Raw genomic sequence first — 10325 nt, 5'->3', positions numbered from 1 at the left:
TTTTATGTTTCAATCCTTTCTCATTGTATAATAGTTTAACTTTTATCTTATATTCTCTGTTTATGTTTTATTAATTATTTATGTATTAAAATATTTAATTCTTTTCTTATATGTTGCAGTTTTGTTAGATTTACATAATTGTTATGTTATGTGCAATATGTAAAAAAATTTATTGTTATAATATATAAATGATGAATAAATATACAAACATAAGAAGGCAATATAACATAAAAGTTCACTATTATAAAACAATAAAAGATTGAAATAAAAAGAAGAAATAAAAGAAGAATTTAATCTCAAAATTAACAAAATCTAAAAAAAGAACTAAAATATAAAAACAAAAAATTTAACAGAAATATTATTTAAATTTAAATAATATAAATAAAATATTTAAACAAAACAATTAAATGTAGCAAAATTTACAATGTTAAATTCTTTTCTCATATTACAGGTTTGTTAGATTTAGTTAACTGTTATGTTAAATTTTTTTTTATGTGTTTCTTTTTTTTTAAATTCAATTAACACTTATGTTACTTATTCTTACTATAATTAACACTTGTGTTACTTATTAACACAATTACACTGAATTCTTTTTTGATGTTTTAATTCTTTTAGATTTTTTAATTTTAAAAATTAATTCTTCTCCAATGTTTCAATCCTCTTTCACTTTATAGTAGTTAATTTTTATATTATATTCTCTTTTATGTTGTATTGTATTTATTGATTATTTATATATTATAATATTAAATTCTCTTATATATTGTAACAAATAAGAAAAGAATTTAACATTGTAATACATAAATAATGAATAAAATATAAAATAGAGAATATAATATAGAAGTTAGCTATTTTAAATTAAAAAAGAATTAGAATATAATAGAAGAATTTAATTAATCTCAAAATTAAAATAATCTGAAAGAACTAAAATAAAAATAAAAAAGAATTTAACAGAAATATTACTTAAATCAAGAAAAACGTTTAAACAAGACAATTAAATTTAGCAAATTTACAATAATTTTAACATTTTTTTTATATATGTTTTTTCTAATTCGATTAGCATTAATTCAATAACTTATGTTAAATCCTTTTTTGTTTTAGATTTAGATTTTTTTTAACTTTGAGATTAAATTCTTCTCTTATGTTTTAATCTCTTTTTATTTTATAGTAGTTAACTTTTATGTTATTTCCACTTTTTATGTTTTACTCATTATTTATTGCAATTATGTATTGCAATGTTAAATTTTTTTTTATATATATTTTTTTCAAATTAATTAATATATGTGTTAATTTCTATTTATATTCTTTAAATTTTTTAAATTTATTTTATATTCCTTTTATGTTATATTTCTTTTTTATACATCAATTTTTTTTCAAATTTTGTTCATATCAATATAAAATATCTTATTTATATTTTAATCTTTTTTAATTTCTATGAATTTTATGTAACGACATAATATTTTTATATTTTTTCAGATTTAATTAATTGTTATGTCAAATATTCTATTATGTAGATTTTCTTTTAAGTTTTTATGTTATATTGTTTTCTTTTATTTTCTTAATTTTAATATCTTAAATTTATTTATTTTAAAGTTAAATTGAACTCTTGTGTTTTAATTATATTAAATTTAGTTACTTTTAATTACTATATTATACTATGTTTATATTTTATAATTTTTTTATTCTTTCAATTTTTATAAACTTATTTAAGTTTTTTTGTTAAATTCCTTTTTTGTCTTTTATTTTTATTTAAAATTTAATCAATATTTATATTAATTTTCTTCTTTATATGTTTGTTTTATTTGTTTTATTTAATTCAACTATTTTGTTAAATCAATAATTTTAATAATTAATTAAATTAATAATTTTATTATATTTCTATTAAATTAATAATTTTATTTTATTTCTAATAAGTATATCTTTGCCAAAATTCCAATTAAATTTGAAAAATATAAAAATATAAAAATATAAAAATAATATTACAATTACAAGTAACAACAATTAATATATTATATTATATGATATTTCAATTTTCCGCGCGGTTTTTAATTGAAGAAATAAGTATCATGCGCCAACCAATCAGAACGTCGCTTAATTCGAGACGCGAGACGAATCAGTGCGCATCATAGTGCGCATGGCGTCAGTCTACAGTTGAAAATTGTGACGAGAGGACGGATCATCGCAAATTCGGATTACGCAGTAAGTTATTTTATTCGTATTATTATTAAATTTATCAATTATTGCTAATTTAGTTTTTTAAATAATCTATTCGGTGTAGTGAGAACGAAATTAATTAGTCTTTTGTGTTTCTTTGTATCTTTTTTTTTCGATTGTTCATTTATCTGTTGCGTCATTAGTAGCGTCGCGTATCGAAATATTTCGAGAATTGGTTTTTTGTAATATAATTTTTAATCATATACATTTATTGTACGTTTTTGATCTTTATTTTTTATCATTTTAGTCGTATTAAAATAAAAGAAATTTTTTATGATTCGTTATGAATTCATTTCGTGAAATCGAATTATTCAAGTGACACATATTTTTGCGAATGTATATATATTGTATGCAACGTCTCGCGTGTATGTTATTGTTTTCTTTTTTTGGTCTATCGTTTATATTTTGCTCGAGGCTAGAAACATATCTTATGTTTATATTCGATCGTATCCAAGAAATTAGATTCGTGTTCAAACATGTTTTGACTTGTCGAACGTATCCCCTCTCCATTTTGTTATTATTCGATGCGCAAAGTCGAATCGCGCAGTAAAGTGACATTGTTCGTTGATTCGTCGTGGCAATTAGACGTTTGAAATTTTCTCGAGACGTGTGTTCTATTTAATGCGTAGTATTTTAATATTATTTTTTATATAGTTATTTTTTTTATATATAGTTATTTATTTGTGCGTCTTTATTTAATTAATACATCTTTATTCAATATTTTATTATTTCGCGCGGTTTTTAATTGAAGAAATAAGTATCATGCGCCAACCAATCAGAACGTCGCTTAATTCGAAACGCAAGACGAATCAGTGCGCATCATAGTGCGCATGGCGTTAGTCTACAGTTGAAAATTGTGACAAGAAGACGGATCATCGCAAATTCGGATTACGCAGTAAGTTATTTTACTCTTATTATCAAATTTATCAATTATTGCTAATTTAGTTTTTTAAATAATCTATTCGGTGTAGTGAGAACGAAATTAATTAGTTTTTTTGTGTTTCTTTGTATCTTTTTTTTCGAAGAATTGATAATTGTTTGACAGCTAAATCATTTTGAGTTGTTTAGTCATCATATAATTCGAATATCAAATTTAATAAGATATGTGAGTTTTTATTTGATTTGATTGTAACACTTTAATGTAATCTAATTTCACACATTTTATTCATTTATTTAGAAGTTTTGATTTTTTTTCACAGGTTTAATTGGTAGCATCTTGATAGCTTTCAAAAGGCGGGAAAAATCCCAATATGGACGCCATGTCTTTCTTGATGATGTGGTAAAATTTTATATTTCGTATGTATAAATTTTTATTCTGTTTTATTGATTTGTTAGTAATTGTTGTTAAGCAATTCGTAATAAAATTACGTTCTAAAATTAAAAGAAAGTGAAAAAATAAAAAATTTATCAGAAATTTTCATGGTATATCATTGAAAATTAAATTTTAAAATCTGGTGATGAACATTTTATTAAATTTCAAATATTCATAAATAATTGATAACTTTTATATATAATTTTTATATATAATTCATAACCAGTTAAAATAAAAAAGCTATATTTTCAGAATAAATGCTCAATAAGAAGAAGAAGAAAAATATTAAAAAAATATTGTTTCTTCTTCTATCTCTCCCCATTCCTCTATTAATTTAATATTAATTTCAGAAAATATTTGTGATCGCGCGCAATGCGATTAATAGAATCAGTGTTTGTTTCGTCATAGTATTTTTAATATTTTTTAGAGCACAATAGCTCTGATCAAATTTAATTAAAATAATCACACGCGAAGATAGAATCAGTGTTTGTTCGCCGATTATAATTTATACGGACGCGTTATTAATTTCTTATTTTTATTTTTTTTTTTTTTTTACAAATATTCGTTTTCGGTACAGGATAGAATCAGTGCTTCTCTCAAGAGAATACGGCGATCATCCACCACGCGAAGAGGTAAGAAAAGTTATTAGATTCTCATTTTTTAAATTTTAATTTTTTATATTTATATTATATTTATATTTCATATTTTTATTATTATTAAAATTTATTAGAAACTTAATTTTTTTATTAAAATATTTGTTTTATTAAAAGTTAGAATATAAAGTTAAATATAATTTCATTTTTTTACTATTTCAAAATTTTAAATAACGAATGTTATATTTGTAAGAAAAAAATTAGATACAATATTTCATTTATTATATTTTATTACAGATGCTGATGATCTTTATGAAGATTTTTCTTGAACTTTAAAAAATATTTGTGACCACGCGCAATGTGGTTATTAGAATCAGTGTTTGATTCGTAACAATATTTTAAATAGATTTTTAGAGGACAATAGTTTTAATTAAGTTAAGCTTTAATTATAATAGTTATACGCGAAATTAGAATCAGTGCTTGTTCGCCGACTACAGAATATATACGAACGCGTTAATAGTTTCTTATTTTTATTTTTTTATTTTAAATATTCGTTTTCGGTACAGAGTAGAGTCAGTGCTTCTCTCAAGAGTATAAGGTGATCATCCATCACGCGAAGAGGTAATTATCTTTTTTTTCTATCTAAATTTCTATCTAAATTCTGTAAATAGAAGTTAATTAGAATTTGAATACATATCATCATTATATATTGTAAATTTAATAGTTTGATATTTCAATTTTTTCAAATAATCAGAAATGTTTTAAATTATGTTTTAAATTATGATGTTTTGTCTTAGATTTCTTCTATTCTTCTACCTGATGGCAGCCTTATTCTCGATGACTTCTGGGCCACAATAAGAGAAGTGAAGGCGTTCGTCGCATCATATGGTGAGTCGCATGCTTTTGGTTCCTCCGATCACTCAACCATGTCGTAGGATGAAAGATCCGAATCGACACGAGTGACTGGTTGTATACGTAGAATTTTACACGAGCACAATGACCGCGAATATTTATTTATAATATTCGTGAGTAGTAACAATTTTTTTTTTGTTTTTATTAGTTCAGGCTAGGGTCTTCTTGTGCTTCGCGTTTTGATTAATAAAAATATCAATTTATTATTTCTAAAAAATCTCTAAAAATATCTCTAAAAATAACAATTTATTAATTTTCTAATGTCAAAACATATAATAACTATTGTATTATATATATGTAGTTCAATATAATAACTAGTTTGAATTTCTATGATTCAAAATTCTTCAGAATAATATTTCAAGTTACTTGATCAATTTGATTATTGTGATATTTTCATATAATATAATAACAATATGACTTATAATACCTGTAGATAGTAAAATTTAATTTTCTTCGTCCAAATATAAATTAAATTTTGTGCAAGAAGACATTTCGCGACAGGCAGATTTTAGAATCAGAACAATAAATTTTGAATATTATTCTTATGATTTTGAAAATATGTTCTGATGAAGGAATCGCCTGAGGGTATTTTTATTAATATTTATTAATATATTAAATTACAATAAATTCTTTTTTAAATTTAAATTCAAAAATTCTTTAACTTCAATATTAAAAATTTAATATACTAAAATTTCAACTTATTCATAATTATTCATAATTTATTAATAAAACAAAATAAAAAATAGAGTTATAAATAATTTGAAATATAATGCAAATAGAAAAAATATTGGCCCGTTAGATGAATTTATTAATAACTTTTTTAGCTCAGGATTTTCAGATTTAACCCTTTCCATGTTCATTGTCAGGAACTCACTCACGTGCCCAGGTGCTACTTGAGTGAGGGAGAGACAATGGATATGATGACTTTAGTTCATAAGCTAATAGAAATTTTTTAGCGATTGACGATGCGTTAGTGTATCGTGCACGATGTACTTTCCACATTGTGTGTGTATGGTTAGGCTGTGGAATTGCGTCGTTTCATTTATCATATTATTTCATTCATTATTCAATCACAATTTACAATCATATTCGCAATTAAATATTGTGAATAATTAATAAATAATTATTAAGCAAGCATTATTAATTTTATTAATCAAAAATTATAATAATGATACAATTTTGGTTCACAATACCATTTAATCTAGTGGTTAATATTTTAGAAAACATTACATATTCATAAATATTCACAATTAAAATGTAAATATACACGTTTTTGTCACGTTTCACGCAATGGTCGCTAACCATCGTCAGTCGATTTCAGGAAAATGGTACGTAAAGTTAGAGTGTGCGAGTTGTGTGCCAAGCTCGGGTGTCGGAGGCGTCCCGGGACGCTTTCCCTAGTGTAGGCTTTTGCGCCCGGGTGTTATGTGTGAGAATCGTGGAATGAATGTGTTGGTATGTCTGTTTTGCCATATTTTTTAAATATAGGGCTAGGTAGGATAGGTAGTATACTTTGGTATGTCTGTTTAATTATAAGTAGGTAGGGCCGGGCAGGTTGTCACAGTCTCTGATCGGGTAGGCGCGTTTTCGCGTGACAATCTGTTTCAGGAAATAAAATTTGAGAAATCGAGGGCAAAGCTGAGTCGAATAGGCAATGCTACTCGTCTCTGGCTTTGCTTATCGATTTTCGAATTTCGTGGTCGCGGTCGCGATTTGCTTTCGAAACGAACGTTGCGCTCGAGATTCTGTACATGTACGAAGAACGATCATTGCGATCGTTGGTCGTCCATGCACTTAGCTTTCGCGATTTAGTCCATTTTTTTTTCTTTTTTTTCTTTGATTTGCGATTAGTGAATTTCGAGCCTAGATTTAAGTTTCAGCGGGCATTGCGCTCGAAGAAAGAAGACCGAAGAGGCCCGACAAATTGTCACGAAGAGGGCTGCAACGAATGGTTTCTCATTTTTTTGATCTTGCCTGGGTCCAAAGAATGGGAAGTCATTGTTACTACTTTGTCATTGTGCTCGTTTTAGCAATACGTAGTATATGTTGTATCGTCTGGCCAATTTGCATGCTGGCCCATCGTTCATCCAGTCATCATGGGCAAATCGCGGTTTTGCATTAGTGTTGCGATTGATTAATAACGGGTTGAATTAGCGTTGCGATAAAATGATGATCGCGTTTACTATAGCGTTGCGTTAAAAAAATATCGCGATTGCTTTTAATTATTTTCATTATGAATTAGTCTATTTTTTATTGTTTTTTTTTCTTTTTAATATAAATTTAAATTTATATTATAATGTAGTTATTTATAATATTGCGATATTTGAAATAGCTTTTTAGATTTATAGAATAATAATAAATAATAAATTTTGTATTAAATTCATTTGAAGAATTAGTGTTGCGTTTATAAATTGCCCATTTCTTCCACTTGGATTGTGGAAGTAATTCTGAATCATCTATTGCAGCCAAAAAGGCTGTACAAAGGGTGATTTTACAACGGCAGTCTCTGACTATGGCTGCAATCTTCCGCTATTAGTGTTGCGTATAATAAAATATGAGTGCATAAATTAGTTTATTAGAGTTTCGTATATGTTTTCGGGAAAACATTTTCTTTTATCTTTTCTTTTTCCTTTTTTTTTTTTTTAGCCTTTTTTTTATATTTATATATTTTTATAAGTATAATGAAGCACTCTTCGCGTTTTCTTTTATAAAATTAGTATATTAGTGTTGCGAAATAGAAAAATTCCACTCACGGTTTGTTCGGGTTTACATTGAGTGGATAATTATTTTGGTAATCCTTCTGATTACCTTTTCGTCGTCGTTTTTCTCTTTTCAGCATCCCCTTTGTTAAGAGCATTTATTACTGTTAAAAAATGTATTTTTCTTTTTTTATAAACATAATATCTTTACAATATCTTTATAATATCGATAAATATCCTTCATTTAAAGTCATGAATTGCTTAACAACATTTTGGTAATTTTTTTTTAAATTAATATTTCTTTCTATTCCTAGATGTAAATTATTTTTCAATTAATAATCCAATAATTGAGTTTGTTACAGGTATGAATTGAAGAAAATAAATAAGAAAAAATATACAAAATAAGATACAAAATAATATGTGATTTGCTACAAATTAATTATTTTTATTATTGAGTTTCATTTAATTCTGTTTTATAGTCTGTTTCAGGAATCCTCTTCAACTTTCAACGGAATGGATTACATCATCAAATAAATTTCAAATGAAATCAATAAATTTTCATTGTTATATTAGGTAGGATAGGGTTTAGGATAGGGTTAGATTAGAAGAAATACTTAGTTTTTTTGATAGATGGGATTTATAAACAATGGGATGTTTTGTTCTTCCTATTATTAAAAAGGCAGTCGCCTTCCCTAATCTGGTTCGTTGCTTTTCCAAACCAATATTTCCTATTTTTCAAGGCAATATCTTAACCTTGCCTTAATTCCTCAATTTCCTCACTATAAACACAGTACTTGATACTTGATAGCTACGTGACTTTGTTCACTAGCTTGTTCACATCATTGATATATCCTGATTTGTGATTTTCCTCTTGCCACATGGTTTATGCCGTATCATAAATTTCTTGAAAATTGTGTTATGAGTGTGAATGTAAATATGATGAAGATAGATATGAAGAGAATTTGTAAATTTTCAATTACAGAGTTACAAACAAAATGTTTAATTAATTCATATAGGTTAATTATATTAATTATATAGGTAGGAAAGAAGAAAAGAAATTTTTAGAATAAGTAGAATATTAATATTATACTTTTAAGTTTGTTTCAGGATTTTTTACAAGAATAGAAGATTGTATGATATTAAAGAAAATGTATTTAAAATTAAGTGCATGCACAATCAAGGGTATTAAATAAAGTAATGTAGAAATTGTAGAAAATTAGATATTGTAGATGAGTAGATGGTTAAAATAGTGTAGTGCTTTCTGGGATGCTTATTTTGCTTGTTTTGCTTATTTTGCTTATTTTTTTTCTTTTTTTTTTTTTAAGCTTTTTTACTATCAATCATTTTTCATTTTCACATCGATGGAAGTGTAAAATATTGATAGAGAGTCTTTTAATTTTAATTTTATTTTCAGCTTTAGTCAGTCTTCCGCGCCGGTTTTCTTTACAACTCCTTTTGGTGCTCGTGTTGCACAACGATCAAAAGTTTGAACGTTTTGCAAACATATACCACACAAAGGAGAATTATTTGAGAATAAATAAATTTTCGTGCTAAAGGAGGGTGGATGGGACGTCGTGGTCAGGGTGGGTCTCCAATTCGCAGCAACCTCCAAGCGGTGAGACCTGGGAAATCATATTATTTAATATACAATATATAATTTTATCATTGCTAATGTCTCGCTTATTAATGTCATTGATACAACTATATATTTTATAAGAAATAATATGAGCTAATTGGCTGCGAGCGCGATTATATTTTTCGTAGGTAGAAATATTATAATTTAAAATGACGAATAATTTGAATATTCTTGTTTCAATTTCTAAAATTATAATGAAGTATATTAATTTAGTCTTTTCTTTGTCTCTTTCGAGTGTTTTAATTTTGTCCACATACTTATGTTATGACATGCTAAATAGCGTTACAAATAATATGATCTTTTCGGAGATTGAATATTTCGAAATATATGACTCAAAGTTTTAAGATATCGCGTAGAGAAGAATAGAGAAATGTTTAATATTTGGAAATTTGGAAATCATCTTTAGAATGCTTTAGAATGCTTTAGAATGCTGTACAAATATAGAAATAAAAAAATTAATTAAATAAATTTTAGAAATAAACCAAGAATTGACCGTCAGCACCATTATTTTTGTGAATGACATTTATTTAGCGAGGATAAGATAAAAGTAGGTAAGGTAGAACGAGAGAAGTGAGATTCATCGCCATCTATTGGAATCAAAAATTTCTATATCTAAAAATAATCAGAAGATGGCGCTGATTCGTAATTCGTATTTTTCTTCCTGTTAGAATTTTTTCTTTATCCTTTGAGGAGATGTTTTCCTTAGTCGAGAGATGGTACTGCACGCGAATTTAATTTGTAGAATTACATATTTATACAATCATAAGGAGTTAGTGCTTAATCGCATTATATTTTTATACAAAATTGATTATGTATTTATATAAAAATTTAATCTGCTATTTTCTTATTAATTTATTAAACATATAATATATATATATATATTGTGTTCTATTTATACATATATAACATTTATATTGAAAGTAAAATGTATATATATTTATGAATTATGATATATATAAATT

The 10325-nt window shown here is 25.4% G+C and overlaps 1 long non-coding RNA gene across 2 annotated transcripts; it reads left to right on the top strand.

The window, feature by feature from the left end:
* Nucleotides 1–2069: 2069 nt before the first annotated feature.
* On the top strand, nt 2070–4829 carry LOC133666626 (uncharacterized). 2 transcript variants are annotated; one of them, XR_009831013.1, is made up of 5 exons: nt 2116–2196; nt 2963–3106; nt 3411–3507; nt 3874–4155; nt 4414–4829. It is a non-coding gene; the product is annotated as an uncharacterized LOC133666626 (long non-coding RNA). The 2 variants fall into 2 exon arrangements; XR_009831012.1 differs by having other exon boundaries at nt 2070–3106; nt 3411–3490.
* The last annotated feature ends 5496 nt before the right edge of the window (nt 4830–10325 follow it).

Source organism: Apis cerana, linkage group LG8, assembly GCF_029169275.1.
Source record: "Apis cerana isolate GH-2021 linkage group LG8, AcerK_1.0, whole genome shotgun sequence".
Taxonomy (NCBI): Eukaryota; Metazoa; Arthropoda; class Insecta; order Hymenoptera; family Apidae; genus Apis; species Apis cerana.
This window is presented reverse-complemented; position numbering and strand designations above follow the sequence as displayed.